The 18,686-nt window shown below is 36.2% G+C and overlaps 1 protein-coding gene across 5 annotated transcripts in view; it reads left to right on the plus strand.

Annotated features, from left to right (window-relative positions):
• Positions 1-18,686, plus strand: part of sgsm2 (small G protein signaling modulator 2) — a 60,180-nt gene that overhangs the window by 4,990 nt on the left and 36,504 nt on the right. The window lies entirely within an intron of this gene.

Here is an 18,686-nt window from a genome sequence, read left to right on the forward strand (position 1 = left end):
ACAACAAAAAAGGTAAAGCGAAAGATTCATATATGGAGAGTAGAAATTAATAACTGGGTAATTCTTTCAAATTTTTAAAGTATGAGAAAATGGGTTTCCATTTTGAGTAAAACCTGTCCTTAATGTAAATTATCTTCTCTAATTTTAAAAAGGACATAACATACATTACAATTTTTTTATACAATTTGTAATCAGTGGTGTCCAAGTAATGTCCATGTCAGAAATGTAGAGCTCTAAGATTACACAAGGCATGCAGTTAGCTAACATCATGTATTCATTTAAGCAGACACAATGAGCTCATTAAAGCAGTTATTACAATATGATTATAATGATGCTGATGTGTTTATACCTTGCAAACATAAGCATTTGCTTTTCTGTGACATATGGAATGTTGTTGATTGTGCTGATTTGAATGTCTCTATGTTATTTTGCTGGTTAGCGTAGATAAGGTTTGAAATCGTGAGAATAATTATAATTATAATATAATTATATAATATAATTATAATGATAGTCTTTTAAGAATCTTTTAGAATTGGTTGAATTATCATAGGAAAAGTGGGTTTATGAATTTATCATAAATGTCAAAATGTCATGAATTAAACTATAGCTGCACAATTTCCTGTTTTTACTATATTGCAAATTAAAGTATTAATTGATTAATAATTAATATACATTCAGTATGGATGTACAATGGATAATAACTAAATATAGATATAAAAATATATTTATTTCTGTCATAAAAATAGTGGCACAATTTCCCATTGTGAATGAAATTATTAATTAACTAATAGTTATTATATGTAAATATAACTTTGTAAAGAAACTCTAATAATATTATATAAAATTATATAGATATACTGTAAATAAAAATAAAACTACATTTCTTTCTCACACATAAAATAGCTGCACAATTTCCCAGCTCTTATTGCAAATTAAATTTAAAGGTGCCCTAGAACCGGTTTTCACAAGATAATAATATAAATTTAAGGTGTCCCCTGAATGTGTCTGTGAAGTTTCAGCTCAAAATACCCCATAGATTTTTTTAAATTCATTTTTTGAACTCCCTATTTTGGGGCATCATTAACTATGCACCGATTCAGGCTGCGGCCCCTTTAAATCGCACGCTCCCTGCCCCCCTGAGCTCTCGACTATAATACAGTGCATTTACAAAGTTCACACAGCTAATATAACCCTCAAATGGATCTTTACAAGATGTTCGTCATGCATACTGCATGCATGCGTCGGATCATGCGAGTATAGTATTTATTTGGATGTTTACATTTGATTCTGAATGAGTTTGATGGTGCTCCGTGGCTAAAACTAACATTACACACTGTTGGAGAGATTTATAAAGAATGAAGTTGTGTTTATGCATTATACAGACTGCAAGTGTTTAAAAATGAAAATAGCGACGGCTCTTGTCTCCGTGAATACAGTAAGAAACGATGGTAACTTTAACCACATTTAACAGTATATTAGCAACATATTAATGAAACATTTAGAAAGACAATTTTAGAAATAGAAAGACATATTATACCCAAAAATTCTTCATACAGTGGACTACCAGTAAAATTTATAAAAATTTGGAACCAAAAATTATTCAGACACTTTGACCTGACCATGTTTTGCTTAAGTGTTATGACATAATTAGGATTATTTTACTCTGAGATCTCCAAGAACATTTTTGCAACGTGGCCAGTAAAAATATTGGCATGGCAGGCTCTAATCTGAACCAGGACCAGCAGAAAAATATAATTTTTGTTGAGCAGGAAAGACTCTAGAGGGAATGGCTGGAGCTCCATGGCATGATGGTTCCGGAGCTCTGGATCGCTGCCAACAATAAGGTTAATTTGTCCGGTGCGGATTACTGGGAATGTGTGTGTGTGTGTGTGTGTGACTCATACTCTTTACTCCAGTGACACAGAGACAGGCCAGAACATTTACCCAGCCTCATTACGTCAGTGACACACCAGTGCTGCGTGGCACCACAAATATTGCTTAGTCAAGTTTCATCAATGCAGAAGCATAAATGCTCTTAGTATATGAATAGAAATACAAATAGGAATAAGAACAGAGGAACAGTACAGTAATGTATTACAGTATTACGCAGCTTTGTTATCATTTACATGCTCCTTTTGCCTTTGTGTTACATGAAATAGTGGATTTACTCTCAGAAAGCACTTGATCTGCATGTTTATGCAAAAATGAATTCAGTTTATAATTTGTGGCGAATCTGTATTTCACACATAGCAGATATTCTTGCACTGCCGCTGCTTGAGCTTGTTGATATTTACGGTTTGTGCCTCTTTTCATCCAATATGGCGTGCCAGCTTTCGCTTTGAGGCACAGTTGTTGTGTTGTGTGAATTTCAAAACCACAGAAGAGCTGTAAGAGCTAAACACAGTGTACAAGACATCAGGACACGTCACTACAAATCAAAAATCACCATGCTCGAGTGGCTTTTTTCATAATTATGCCGTGCTGCTGTGTTTATACAGAATGCTGAATTTATCCAAACTCATGTTATTTTCCATGACTGCTCTCATTTAAAAACTAAAATGGAACGGCTTCTGTGTACTGAGGTTAAAGGTCACACGATAACAAGCAGTGATGTCAGCCCTCGGCTACTCTGTGACTCATCTCTGTCCTTCCATTTGCCAGTTAGTGCTTTTTAATTGTGGAACATCTGGTAATAAATTTGAAATATTACTTCTGTCACTTCTGTTACTTTTTTCGGACACCGTAATGAGTACATCTTCATTCGGCACTTCTTTTCATTAGCTCTAAATTACAAGGAGTTGGAATATGAGATTTGCTGTGTAAATGCTATAGCAATAGCTATTTAACTCCATGACTACAGCAGATCTAACCTTCTCAATGCTTTATATTAGTCCTTTGAGATAATGTTTGCACTCAGCTTATGTGAATCCCTGTGATTCATGAGACCCTTTCAAGATGTTAATTAGGTGAACAGTTGCACAAATACAGTGCAACTTCTCTGGAAAAAACTGCAGAATATATATATGTATATGTATATGTGAGATATATATATATATATATATAAAATATATGCTGCAGAGCAAGTACAGGAGCTTGCTACTGCCAATACATATGCCGATATGCTGCCGTGAGTAAGACATAGTGCTGCTGCACAAATAGCATATATCAATAACCCATAACAGATTTATACAGGTGGAGCTGGAGAAGGTGGAGGGTTTTAGAGGAACTCTGAAGCACGCTGCAAACTGCTCTAGTAAATGTAACCAGCCATTTAAATGTGTTCAGGAACAATTTCATTTGCTACAGAAGTGACATGGACCAAGTAGTTAGAGCTGTAATTATCATCAGCTTGCGTTAAGACCCATCAGTCTGCGCCATCTAGAGTTTCATGACTGAACTGTGTGTATATATAATATAATATAATATAATATAATATAATATAATATAATATAATATAATATAATATAATATAATATAATATAATATAATATAATATAATATTTATTCACTGTGGAAACAGCGGTATACAGATAAGTAAATTATGTGAAAAATACTGTGTTTTTTTACACGCGAAACATGAACACATGTTATATTGCACACTATAAACACAATCAAAGCTTAAAAAAACCACGAAAAACGGGACCTTTAAATATCTATTTGGATTTGAGGAGTGTAGGTCATTTTTTTGGTTTTATTTTATTTAGAGTGGCAATTGTTGAGACTTATGTTTTTTTTTAGACGTTCATCCCCTCATGCTGGTTATCACACTCTCTCATGAATCGCAGGCGTTTTACATGATGATTTGAAGCATTTTTGGGTGTCTGAGGGTAAGAGCATCTGAGTCGTGACCGCAGTCTGGGTGATGAGGTTTCAGTATAAATGCTGTTCAGCGCTGGTGTGTGTGGGTGTGTGGAGAAGGGTGGTCTGGGAGCGCTGCCAGTCTGTCATCATAACCAAAAAGCAGAGCAGTTCCCCTGTTCTCCAGTCAGTCGCCGGGCACGGATTCCCCACGCAGCCGGCCACCCCCTCACTTTCATCATGCAGCACGCACTCACCCACGTCACACCAGCTTGTGACAATGCACTTCTAGCTAAATTATGTTTCAGGGGAATAAATCAAAAGGAATTGTGCCTGTGCGATGTAGGTTGGTTGAACGGTGTGCGTGTTATGGAGGCGGCATGTTGCATTTGAGCACTTAAAAAAAAAGGCTTTGTTCTGACCTAGAAGTAGAAAGCTGAACGTTAGCATTTCTGTTCATCTCAATGGCAGTTGCTTGGCTGGACAGTGCCATGCCAACCAACCAAACCTTGACCACTCTTTTCAGAGAATCAAATGCTTTATGGCATATTTGACTCGCATACATTTAGTAGTTTGTCGGCTGCAGCAATAAATAAAGCATGTCACATGATCCTTTAGAAATCATTATAATATTCTGATTTGCTGCTCAAGAAACATTTCTTCTTCTTATTATTATTATTATTAATGTTGAAAACACTGCTTAAATATGCAGTATGTAATCATGCAGGTTGCCAGATTGAGAATACAACAGAAACGAGTGCAGTTGACAGTGGGAAGTGATGAGCCTTACACTTAATGTTTGCAGCGTTTTTATTGCGGAGGCTTTTTAGGTCTGGTAGATTCTGCGATTATTTATTTATTTATTTATTTATTTATTTATTTATTTATTTATTTATTTTTTACCCAGTTTGTTTGCTCGCTTCAGTGGCTATATACACTGCAATACACTGTGTTTTCCACCAACTGGCAACCTAAGGTGTTGAAATACTATTGGATAAATTGACAATGGTAGGAATCACACATACCAAAACAAAAACATAAATTCTGACACAGAACACACATTTCAAAGTAGAAAAATGGGCTGTAGCATTGCCTTTTGGAGAAACAAGTATGTGAATGTAGCATATTTCCTAAATCTCATATTTCATCCTTGCTAAATAAAAGTATTAATTTCTTTAAAAAAAAAAAAAACAAACTTTACTGACCCCAAGCTTTTGAAAGGTAGTGTGTTTTTTGTCTGTTGGCATTACTATGACAACAAATATAGATCTAGCAACTGCAGCATCTGAATAAATGGATCCAGCTTTATTATTTTCAAAATAACTGATATAGTCAGTCATAAAGATAGCATTTAAAAAACCAAAACATGCTTATGTGCAACTCTCTAAGTCTGGCAATGTTAAGGCAATAACATTTTTGTGCTGATTTCCCCCCCCCCCTAAATGGTCCATTCTTTTGGCTTCTATTCAGAAAGGAGATGAGTCAAAATCCTAAATCTGGGTTTCCCAGAAAGCATCTGTCAATGGTGTCTTTTTCTGTGTGTTTGATACTGGTGTTCATGTGCCTGTCGGATCATGTGCCTGTACCCTGCTGCCTCCCCATAATGCAGAGCACACACTGTACGAACATGCCCGCTCTGATGCCAAGCCATTAAGCACAGCAGACCTGAATAATAGCCCCTGTCCTGATGCTGCCACTGCTAATGCCTGTTTGAGAATTACATGGTCGAGTGCACTCACAGATCTCTCTGTGTATTTAGTGTAAAATACAAAAAAAAAAAAATCACATTTCAAACATCTCATTCTTAATCTTGATAAAGTTTGCTCATTTAGTGTACAAATCATACAGTGGCTTTTAAAAGGCTTTTATTGTAAATTACAAAAATGTTTTCTCTTAACATTATGTAATGCATTTGATATCATGAAGATGTTCATAGTGTTAACATTAATATTTACATATACATTACCATTTAAAAGTTTAGGGTTGGTGAGATTTTTTTTTTTTTGATTTTTTTTGAAAGAAGTCTCTTATGTTCACCAAGGCTGCATTTATTTGATAAAAACAGGAATGTTGAAAAATATTATTGCAATTTTTAAAAAACTGTTTCTATTTTAACATATTTTAAATGTTTTTTAGTTATGACAGACAGTTGTGTGGTGTGAAAACTGTGATCATTTCATTAATTTTATTAAGATTTTAGTAGAAAGTTCAAGAGAACAGCATTTAACATTTCAAGTTGAATAAATTAACAAAACGTTATTTCATATATTATTAACGAACATGAATTAGCACTAATTAATAGAAGATTTCTAATTTAGCATTAACGTAAATTAATAAAAGCTGTAAAAATGTCATTCATAATTAATTCATAATATTAGGTATCATGAATTATCTATGATACATTTTTTTTATCTTTATCATGTTAACCAATGTTAACAAATTAATCCATATTGTAAAGTATTACCAGAATTTCCATAGTAAATGTTTGGCTCGCAATTAGTTACGGCAAAGACTATAGAATAACACAAGACGTGTCACGTATTGTTTTGAATGGGAGAAAGTGTAACGCGCAATAGAGTGCCCCAGGGATGACGCGTTTTTGTAGGCAAAACCCGGAAGCGAGTTAGCATTTTAGGACTTCCGGTTCCAACGGCGTAAAGTCTATGGGTTTTTTGAATGGGTTTTTGGTAAATCGCCTGAAATAAGGTCTGTGGTAAACAAAGCCTCTAAATACTTTCACGTTTTGATCTATGACATAAAACACACCAGTTATTATAACCCACTTGTGATTTTTTAAAACTTTTACTGTGTCTTCAAATCGGCGGTTGCTAACAAATTGCTAAAAGGGACTACTTCCTTTGGCGGGGACTTTAGACGTCATCATTAAAAACGGGACATTTGGACAGTATTTCTCATGAAAAAGTGGATAAGTATTCATAACAGCACAGATCATAATCAGTGAGCATGTTTTTAAATAGAGTTGTTTTCTAAATAAAGTTTGAGTACGCTTGGTGTTGACGACGTTGATCCGCAACTATGGTGTGCTGTAGTCCGTTTATAGCCTACTGTTAGCCTTTTATATCTGACGACTTTATTTAGGCTTCAAAATCTATAAATGTTGTGTTAACTTGTAAAGATTATCTTGATAGACAAAACGTGTAAGTGTCATGACCCTTTGTTAAACACAGAGCTTATTTTCTGCGATTTTCCAAAAGTCTATGGGAAAAATTAATAGGCTTTCAGTTGAGGGAACCCGTGCGACGCTAACTTCTGGGTTGGCCTACAAAAACGCGTCATCCCTGGGGCACTCTATATGGCGGAATAAGTCCCGCCTTCTAAATAAGAGCCAATCGCCGACTGGTAAAGTTGTCGCGTCACTTCAACGGCCGTTAGAATCACCGGTTTCTATAGAAACAGTCAGACGCGCGCCTCCGAAGAGACGCGCATTTAGGTCTGCGCATGCGCATTAGCTTGATCCAGCCTGAAAAATAGTTTTTTGTCATGATTCGAGCGTTTAGAAACACAATTTATGAGCCGGTTGTTGATAGATTTCATTGGTGATTTCAAATATGAAATTTAATCGTAAGGTTGGCAAACAGTTTGGGAGAATTTGATGTTTCCCTATTCGAAGAGATTGCATGATGCCCAGGATGCCCGAGAGGCGTTTCAAAGATGGCCGCCGAGTGAAATGACTTGTCTTAAAGGGACTTTGGTTACGGTTAGTCAAACATAGTTAATAAACTGACAAAAAATGACAAATAATGATGAATAATATATTTATTATTTTGACAATAATGGATATTAGATAAGCACTCACGCCATCGACTGTTGCTATGGTTACTTCCTCAGATGAATACAATTTCTGTTTCTGATTTACCCATAGGTGAGTCCTCCTGACTAATTTCTAACTTTTGAGATTAATGAAACGGTATATTTAGGCGAGTTTTATAGCTGTTTTCATGCTACATAAAACATACAAACATAAAAAACTGTACACTTTTACATCTTAATTATCAACAGTTTCAGCATAATTAATGTACTCACTTCCAGCTAGTTTCCCATGGGTAGATTTGACATTGTGCTGGCGTTCATCTTGCAAATATAACCATTTTGACTTCAAGACTTGAAGGCAGCATAGGTCTAACTGTGTGCTGATTTTGTCTCAGAAGAGTTTGGCCAGCATGTTCTAAAAGTTTTCATCCTCCGTGCATTTTAAAAAGCAGTGGGTTGTGTAGGGAGTCAGCTTGCTCCAGGCTATGTAGCCCACTGGCTGATCAATGGAAAGAAAAATCCAGACCTTGTAAATCCTTCAGGCTGTATTACAAACAAGAGCATGGTGTGGGTGGGGTCAGGGGTCATTAGAAGAGGGTGAGAGCACACATTTCTATTTACATATTTAATGTGAATTAAAAAGTATTTAAATTGTGTTGGGACTACATTACTTCTGTTCTGTAATTTGGTGCCATTATTGAATAATACAGAGATAATTAGTTAAATCCCCTTAGGTGCTGATTTTCTGCTGTTGTTTGTATGCATTTGCAAAACTGCATTGGTTAGCATGTTTACTAAATCTTGTGGTATTTTTATGCTTACAGCACCTTTAAGTCAGAGACTTGACAGGAACGACTGGTTGGTGTATAAGGTCACCTCATGTGATATCCGATACTTCCTGATTCATGGAATGCAAACAATACTAGAAGTCTGCTCAAGGAAGTAAAGCACTGGGTTGTTGTTTCCCATTTTCCGGTGAAAATACCAATCTTTTCACTTCACCCTCTACAACTTGTGTGCTTCAAGTCCCTTAACGTCATAAGGAGCTGAAACGGAACTTTGCAGATTTTCACTCGAACACCTGCGCCACTGTGAGCTAATTAAAGTTAATGAGTGAATGAATAGAGTTGTGAGTCATGTCTGTTTACCCAGCATCCCTCAGCTGATGCTCACAGTGAAGCATCTTGTGAATGAGTCTTACTTGAGACCCAGATTCAAATTAGACTGTGAGCAGACTTTATTTGTGAAGCACACAGCTGCTCGCTCGGATATGGCCAAGTCGAATGTAGAACAGGTAGTGAATTTTTCAGATGGCATGCTCCTTTACCCATTGACTCAAATTCGCAGGAAGAGTCATCAAGATTTTTTTGTTGCAGCAACTGCAGGGTTTCATTTAAGAAAGGAAGCAGACAGAGCAGGGTTATTTTCTGAATGGGCTTGTATATATCTATTTTCTGAGTTGAGATTGTAGGAGACCCGTACTTGAGACTAATAACATCTGTATCTGATACAGCTTTTCTGGCTTTGTTTGAATCACAAGAGCTAGCTACATGTGGGTAGATGAAACTGGTAATTTAGTGATCAACCGATATGATGTTTTCAGTGTTGAAATTACATGCCACATCCACTTTTAGAAAGTGGAAAATGGTGGTTAATTATATTTTAAAGCAGGTATCTTCAGACCCCTTTGGTGAATAAAAAGATTAAATAAAATTTTTTAAGCATGGTCTATAACAATGTTTATGGCATCATATTTATTACATTAGTATTGCACAATATGTTGGTACCATATCTAGTCGATATTAAAAACCTTAATTAATTGATATTTGATATTAATTTGTGCATGTCTCATTTCCCCCTATTTGTACATTAAAATTACCTTTGCAAATCTGAAACATTTATTTTAGTTTTTAGTGTTTTATTTTTGATTAATTTTGACAAAATAGTATAGAATCGTAATATCCTGTATTTCACTTCGAATAAATTTCCTATTTTAAATCACCAGTGAAATCTGACAACAACTGTATCATAAACTTTGTTTCTAAACGCTCAAATGGCAAAGAGCGCGTCTGACTGTTTCTATAGAGGGTATGCATAGGCGTCACTTTCCCGTCGGAACGCTATTCCCTCAGCTGGACTGAGTGGCAAAAGGACTTGCTGCGCGACTTGATTTAATGGGGGAAACTGCGAAAACGTGAGTAAAACAAACAACTACACTAAGGTTGGGCTCAAAAGTGTTCCTTATGACATGTCAAAGAAACCTAATCCATGGATATTGACATTTATATGTGCCTGATTTCGGCGCCGGGGAAATACGTAAAGCAAATTTGCCAATGAAAGCCTTATTTAACTACAATATAGGTAGGTCTAAATCGGAGTGATCACTTATATCATTGTTATATGTTTAGTCATATCGTCCAACCCTAAAACTTGTATAGTTTTTGTCAGTGTTTATTTAAAAACACCCAATTATGCAGAATATAAGATGGTAAATATTTAATTGATGAGTTGTCAACACAATATTGCCACTCAGTGGGCGTAACCGCAGTCATAACGGTTGACAGTGACGTCATGTGCATACCCTCTATAGGAACCGGAGCTTCTAACGGCCGCTGCAGTGACGCGATGACTTTACCAGTCGGCGATTGGCTCTTATTTAGAAGGCGGGACTTATTCCGCCATATTGCACGTTGCTCTTTCTCCCATTCAAAACAATAGAGTACCTCAGAGATGACCTTTTTGTAGGCTAACCCAGAACCCGGGATTCCCTCGATTGAAAACCTATTAATTTTTCCCATAGATTTTTGTAAAATCGCAAAAATAAGCTCTGTGTTTAACAAAGGGTTATGACACTTACACATTTTGTCTATCAAGATAATCTTTACAAGTTAACACAACATTTATACATTTTGAAGCCTAAATAAAGTCGTCAGATATAAAAAGCTAACAGTAGGCTATAAAAGGACTGCAGCACACCATGGTCGCGGATCAACGTCACCACCAAACTTTTCAGACCGTATTTAAAAAACAACTATTTAAAATGTATTATTATTTATTATTAATTAATTTATTATTTAAAAACATGCTCACTGATTATGATCTGCGCTGTGCATGAATACTTATCCACTTTTTCATGAGAAATGCTGTCCAAATGTCCTGTTTGTCATGATGACGTCTAAAGTCCCTGCCAAAGGAAGTAGGCCATTTTAGCAACTTGTTAGCAACCGCCATTTTTATGATTGCGCTTATGATTTTTAAAAAAAAATCATGAGCAGGTTATAACTGGTGTTTTATGTCATAGATCAAAACGTGAAAATATTTAGAGGCTTTGTTAACCACAGACCTTATTTCAGGCGATTTAGCAAAAACCCTTTCAAAAAAGCCATTGACTTTAGGGCGATGGAACTGGAAGTCCTAAAATGCTAACTCGCTTCCGGGTTTTGCACAAAAACACGTCATCTCTGAGGTACTTCATACGAGTGACGCATCTTGTCTTTGTTACTATCCCATGAGGACACGAGAGAGAATTTGTGAGTTGAAGGGAAATAACAGTCGCTGGTAGCTCAAGTGACAGTAACAACATTGCAGATACTACACGCATTCGTACTATTTTCAACGGTCATGAAGTAAATATAAAAATTCAAATGTAGTACTTACTCAACAGTATGCGATTTCAGACGCAGCTCATGAAAATGAAACAGAAACCAAACTGAACATTACAGAAAACAGCTGTGCTACTTAATATTTTTGTGGAAACCATGATACATATTTTCAAGGTTCTTTGATGAATATCCATGGCAACTAGGAATTCAAAATGATCTCATACTCATGAAGAGAGGCTGATCAGATTTATAATAATCCACACTATATTTGAATATTTTATTTTTATGCCCGTAGATGCTGATCATGGTTGAATATCAGATGACACATCACTAGTCTAGCTTTCTCTTTTGGCAGTCAGTCCTGTATTTCCACATATGTGCTTGTGCATCATTTAGGGGGTCCACAGATGCTGCAGAAGCCTCTAGTATTCCACTAATTATGGTCTATCTCCATGACAACACAGCTTCTATACAGGGATTTGGCCATGTCAGAGGCTATTACGCACACATTTGCTGAAACAAACACACCGGTTATGTAACCCCCGACGGTCGGTGGTCTTCTTTAGGGTTATTTCTGAAGACAATGTGCTGTGCCCTGAAGTGACAGTGAAGGTGGCCACAGCAGGCAACTGAGGCATATCTTCATGTACCATGCCTGCTTCCTGACAGCGTGATACAGGTGCCAGTTTGATAAATATCATCAGGTGACCCATAATCGATAAGATTATCCCTGGCACGGTGCTGAGGAACTCACAAGCCCCCTGCATGCTGTCACTCTGATGCTGTCTGCGGGGGACTGCGCTCTGGGGACCAGGTGGCATCTGACCTTCACAGCTTGAACTCCACTGAGGTTGTACAGTTCTCGCTGCTCATGAGGACAGGACTGGTGTAATATTCCTGTCGATTTCATCAGCCAGGAGACCGCACTGAGAGATGCTCCATGTTGGATGACATGGACTTTCCCAGAGCTGTCCACTGGGGTTGATGGGAAGACCTGTCTCAGGTGTCTCTGGTGTTTTTGTTGTTGATGTTTGGCAGTCTAGATGGGATGTTATTTATGTGTTGCCATTTGGGGTTTGTAGTTGATTTTCACCAGGGGATGTGCAGTCGTGATCAGTGCTCCTGTTGGAATGATGTGTGTGTGCTGGTGTGTGACTGGATGACTGTAGGGAACACTGCTTGAAGTGTTCTCCAATGGCCTGCAGTTATCTCTACACTGATTGGACAATGAGGCTGTTAGATCTACATTAGATCTGTCTGTCCATCCATCTCTTTGTCTATATTTTATCTATCTATCTATCTATCTATCTATCTATCTATCTATCTATCTATCTATCTATCTATCTATCTATCTATCTATCTATCTATCTATCTATCTATCTATCTATCTATCTATCGTTCAATCATTCTATCTATCGTTCAATCGTTCTATCTATTGTTCTATCAATTGTTCTGTCATTCTATTTATCTATTGTTCTATGTATTGTTCTGTCTGTCTGTCTTCGTTCAGTTTATTGTTCTATCTATTGTTCTATCTATCGGTCTGTCTATAGTTCTTTCTATTATTCTATCGGTCTATCTATAGTTCTTTCTTTCTTTCTGTCTGTTTTTCGTTCTGTTTATTGTTCTATCTATAGTTCTATCTGTCGTTCTATCTATCGTTCTGTAATTCTTTCTATCGTTCTAGCTATTGTTCTGTTGTTCTATCAATCATTCTATCATTCTGTCATTCTATCTATCGTTCTATCTGTCGTTCTGTCTATCGTTCTGTCAATCGTTCTGTCATTCTATCTATCTACCGTTCTGTCTATCGTTCTGTCATTCTATCTATCTATCTATCGTTCTGTCATTCTATCTATCTATCGTTCTATCTATCGTTCTATCTATCTATCATTCTATCTATCGTTCTATCTATCGTTCTATCGTTCTATTTATTCTTCTGTCATTCTGTCTATCTATTTTTCTATCTATTGTTCTATCCATTGTTCTGTCATTCTATCTATCTATCGTTCTATCTATCATTCTATCGTTCTATCTGTCTATCGTTCTATCAATTGTTCTGTCATTCTATCTATCTATTGTTCTATCTATTGTTCTGTCTGTCTGTCTTCGTTCTGTTTATTGTTCTATCTATCGTTCTATCGGTCTATCGTTCTATCTGTCTATCGTTCTATCAATTGTTCTGTCATTCTATCTATCTATCGTTCTATCTATCATTCTATCGTTCTATCTATCGTTCTATCAATTGTTCTGTCATTCTATCTATCTATTGTTCTGTCTGTCTGTCTTCGTTCTGTTTATTGTTCTATCTATCGTTCTATCTATCGGTCTATCTATAGTTCTTTCTTTCTGTCTGTCTGTCTGTCTGTCTGTTGTTCGTTCTGTTTATTGTTCTATTTATCTTTCTTTCTGTCTGTCTGTCTGTTGTTCGTTCTGTTGTTCTATCTATCGTTCTATCGTTCTTTCTTTCTTTCTGTCTGTCTGTGTGTTGTTCATTCTGTTTATTGTTCTATCTATCGTTCTTTCTTTCTTTCTTTCTTTCTTTCTTTCTTTCTTTCTTTCTTTCTTTCTTTCTTTCTTTCTTTCTTTCTTTCTGTCTGTCTGTCTGTCTGTCTGTCTGTCTGTCTGTCTGTCTGTCTGTCTGTCTGTCTGTCTGTCTGTCTGTCTGTCTGTCTGTCTGTCTGTCTGACTGTCTGTTGTTTGTTCTGTTTATTGTTCTATCTATCGTTCTTTCTTTCTTTCTTTCTTTCATTCTTTCTGTCTTTCTGTCTTTCTGTCTGTCTGTCTGTTGTTCGTTCTGTCTGTTGTTCGTTCTGTTTATTGTTCTATCTATCTATCGTTCCATCTATTGTCTTTGTCAAGCCAGTGTTCAGAATTTGTCTTAAACAGAAAGTAAAAGAAATTCACAATAATAAAGAAATTCATACTTTTTTGATTAATTTACTTATGCTTCATTATATATTCAAATAATATATATTAATTGTTCATTAATTGATTTTGAATTTAAAAGGCAATTCAATTCTGATGAAGCATTGGCAATGACGTCATTCTACATACATTCATGACTACTTATATATTTGTATGTTTCTGAATATAATTTCCAATGTAATTTCCAATAATAATAAAAAAAGAAAATATTTTTACTGAAATAATTTTCAAATCAAAGTTTCAAAGCTTCAAATCAAAGTTTGTATTGTTTGGATTCATCTTTGAGTTGGTTGGTTTGGTTCATGACTTGAACCAATGACTCATGAAACAAAGAAACAAAACAAAGAAACTAATTTCAATCCTCATTACATACCTATTTGCAAACAATCAGGTTCTCAAATAATCTGTCTTAATCCCATCTGTACCAACACTGTGTTAGCCTAAATGATGTTCCATTGTCTTCTCTAAACCCTCCTCAAATCCCACAATCCCTAGCTGCCAGACGGACACGATTCCTGATGCTCCTCAGCATTCCTTAAAGACATTAACCCATGGCAGTATCTGCTGTTGTCTTGTTCTCTCAGTGTCTCTGTGCTGGGGCTGGACTAGTTGATGTTGTTTCCCTTAATTAGAACTGAGTGTTAGAGAGGTAATGCGTAGGAGTGACTCCCAGTGGGAGACATGCTTATTTGGGATTGAGAAGATTTAGCGCATGCCCATTTCCTGTGGAGCTTGAAAACTGAAGTGCACAAAATTCTCCTTGTCTAGTGATTAGAAATGTAAAGGACAGAAAGGGTGTTAAAATCTGACTGCACTAATAATTAAGCACTAATAATTAATTTTGTTATTTTTTCCTCATTCCATCATTATGTTTGATAGGGATGCACTGAAATCTTTGCCTATGCTAATATTTCATTTTGTGGGCATGTAGATATATTTCTAGTTCAAAGACTGATGGCTCTGTGAATAGTTATCACATGGTAGACACATTCAGAACAGATGTTTTGAAAATTTGAAAGTCATTATGGGCCAATCATTACCTGCATCATGCTTTCCATGGTATCTATGAAATGCTGTTCTGAATAAAAGATTGAGGAAAAAAAGACGGGCCTCTGGAGGTTGGATGTGAGCTTGTCATGACTGAAGCAATTGTCACTGAATAATGTAGTGTAAAAAAGTGTGCTCATAATCCAACTCTATAATGGAGAGATTCCACTTAGCAGTACACTTTATGACGCATGTACTTGTTAAAGTTCAGTTCATTTGATTCTATATATATAGTTGTGAGTAGCCGTGCGATATGGCTGTATATCAGCATGGCTGTGATTCACAGCGTGCTGATATACAGCCATTTTGCATGGCTACGAGTATGATATTGTGTTTATACAACAGTTCAAAGGCATGAGTGTAAATAAATAAGAAACAACAACAGAGTGTCTTTAAAACCCTCTTTTGTGCAGCACTACTTCCTTCTGCCACGGATTCAAATCTCAAGTTGACAGTTTGACCAAGCCTCTGTTACTAATTCTAAAATGTCACTTTAGAACTAGTAATGAAGGAATGTTGATTCCCTCCATTGAAACTTTTATTTTGTACAGTATTATTAAGAGAGAGAGAGAGAGATCGCCTTAGCAAGTAGCCTATTACCTGTGTTTGATATAACATTCATTCAGGTCGATATCCATAATATTATATCCATTATAAAAATCTGTCTGAATTTCTGCTGAGGAAAGCGATCTTTGTATTTGTCCTTTTTACAGTTAAAGGAATTTTCCATTGCAGTGTTAAAAAAAAGTCCTTTGTTTACTAAAGTCCCTTTCAATTTCAAAGTCTCTTGTGACTGACTCATTGACTCATAATTTGCCGCCATCTAATGGCATATTAATGTGACTTTCACTCAATTACGCACTAATGGATCCTTTCTCACTACCAAATAAAACATATTATATTTATATTTATTGAACAACAATATTTAAATTAACGACAATAGCCATTATAAATGACAATAGGGAATAAACAGTTCAATCAAACATACAAAAGCAGTGCTCTACAGGATGTAAGTTAAATATAGCATTAAAATTAAATTATTAAATTGATCATAGCCCAGTTCAATTTGAATTATATCTCATGTTTAACCACTATAAGAGCCAACGGCAAATCCCAGAGATGAAGCTGTTCTCTCCGGGTACACGAGCACTGAACTGCCGCTGACGGCCTGGAGCTCGCTTCTCAGAAAACGTCTAAACAAATTGTAAAATAGGTGCTATGATTAAATATGAGTCACATAAAGGTCTAAACAACTACGTTCTTGTCTAAAAAAAACTCTTAAAACTACAATCTGTGGTACAAGAAGTGTAGTATTTGTAAAAAAAAAAATATGGAGGATTTGCTCAGCCGCCATGAACGGTGAAAAGGTAGGAGTGCTTTTATCACTAGAATATTACATGGCTCTCAGCCAATCAGATTCAAGAACCAGAAAGAACTGTTGCATAAATCCACTGCCCAGTTAATGATCAAAAATGATTCATGCAGTCCTGACACAAAAGAATTAAGTAAACTTCAATTTTAAATGTATTGGGTCGACTGAACACAATGAAAATGTGTTACCTTAGCACATTTTAATTAATTAAATTGAACAAAAGGCAAACATCTTTGAATTATTATTTTTTTTGAGTGTACAATGCTAACAAACCATGGGTGTAAAACATGGTTTGTTTGATGTTTTCATGAATGAAAATTCACAAACGACTTTCTAAACATTAGCTAGCTATACAACATTACATTGATAACACATTTAACCAGCCCAAAACTCTCTCTCATCATGTGTTAGAGTTGTTGGTTTCAAAGATACCAAAAACAAAAGTCTACTTGCATTTTTGTTTTTTAATAATAGTCCCTAAAACACACTGCTGTCTCTGACAGTGGAATCAGGGAATGTTCTCTGTCTGCGTCTCAGTGGGTGTTTCTGTCAAATGAATGCAGCATTGTCATGTTTTCCTATCTCTGGAACAGGTGTTTGGTGACCGCTCTAGTGTCAGCAGCTGTGGTTGAGTGCTGCACATCCCTCAGCTGATTGAAGCATCTCTATGTTTCATAGGTGCTTAGACAAATAAAGCATTGATGCAGTAAACTCTCTCTTTCACACAGTGGATGGAGGGCGGTGCAAGCAGATTGATTTCTATTCAACCTGCTGTCTTAGTTTAGAGAGATTAGATAAAGCTCAAGCTTGAGATCACCGCTGTATGTCTCAGAGATGAGATTGCTGGTCTGATGGACAGTTAGAGTGAATCAATATTTAATCACCTGGTGTGAGAGGATGACCTGCAAGGCCATGGGAAATGGAGGCACATTTGAACAGTATCTGTTCAATGTTATATAATCTATATTTATTTATGTATTTTTCAACAATAAACATTTAATTTATGCAAAAATGCATGCAAAAGTCTGTGACCACCAGTGAAATGTTTTTATTGTGCATTTAAAAAAATCTTATATGCTCTTTTGGATCTCAAATCATGCTGGACACACAAACTTCTGCATAAACTTCATGCAGCTTTAGTCCTTCTATCAAAAAAATATGGATGAACCAAATGTCAAACACTAACAACATGTCAACAGACAAGACAGAGCAGGTTACTTATGATATTAAACAAAGTCCCAGCTTTCAAATTGTGTAATTTGTTTTTAAGAAATTCGAACAATAAATACCATTTTGTGGCTCTTTAATGTGTCATGACAGATTGCTGTAGCGCCTCAGCTCAAGCGGCTAGTTAATTTATAGCATCAAATAAACATGAATGAACATGAGAAGGAATGTTGTTTCAAACGTGGAAAGACGTCAATACACACCATTTTTCAAGTTCAAGTCCACCGAGGTTAATCTTCTAACTCCTGACTGCTTTGTCGGACAAAATGGCGGATTCAGTGTTATGATTGATTAGATCACTTGTCAATCAAACTCCTGGTGATGGATCAATTCTTTTTGGGTGAAAGTTTTTAGTATTTCAGCCTGAGAAATTGAATTTAATAATATTTTTTAATTGAATCGTTAATTGAACTGAATCATATTGAATAGAATTGCCAGTTTCTTAACCAACATTTCCCTATGGGAATGATCGGTTCCATAGCACTGTCCAGTGGAAAATCTCATATTATTAATTGGTATTCTGATGTCTGAACAGTCTGAACATGCTCTTTTCCATAAGGCCAGAGCTTGAGGACAGAGCCTGAGTCCAGACTGAGGGACAAAGATCAGGCTGATTAATAAGTACAACAGTGCCAGAGAGCAGTGAGTCACTGAGCCTCTCATTTTCTTTCTCCCCCTTTATTCTACTCTATTAATCTCATCTTTTTTGGGTCTGTAGTTCCTCTTATGCTCTCGTCCCTCTCATTTCCTCACTCTTCATCACTTTAACTCTGGCTTTCTTCTGTCCTGCCTTTCTCTGCTCCTCATTGTCAGTTCTTATGTTTTTTTCCTATGGTCCTCCCCCGCCTCCCACGCTCTGTGCCGAGTACCTCTGTAATGCAGTTCATTACTGTCTATTACTGTGACTCACAGCTTGACTGCACAGTCACAGGTGTGTTCCC

Source organism: Chanodichthys erythropterus, chromosome 17, assembly GCF_024489055.1.
Source record: "Chanodichthys erythropterus isolate Z2021 chromosome 17, ASM2448905v1, whole genome shotgun sequence".
NCBI lineage: Eukaryota > Metazoa > Chordata > Actinopteri > Cypriniformes > Xenocyprididae > Chanodichthys > Chanodichthys erythropterus.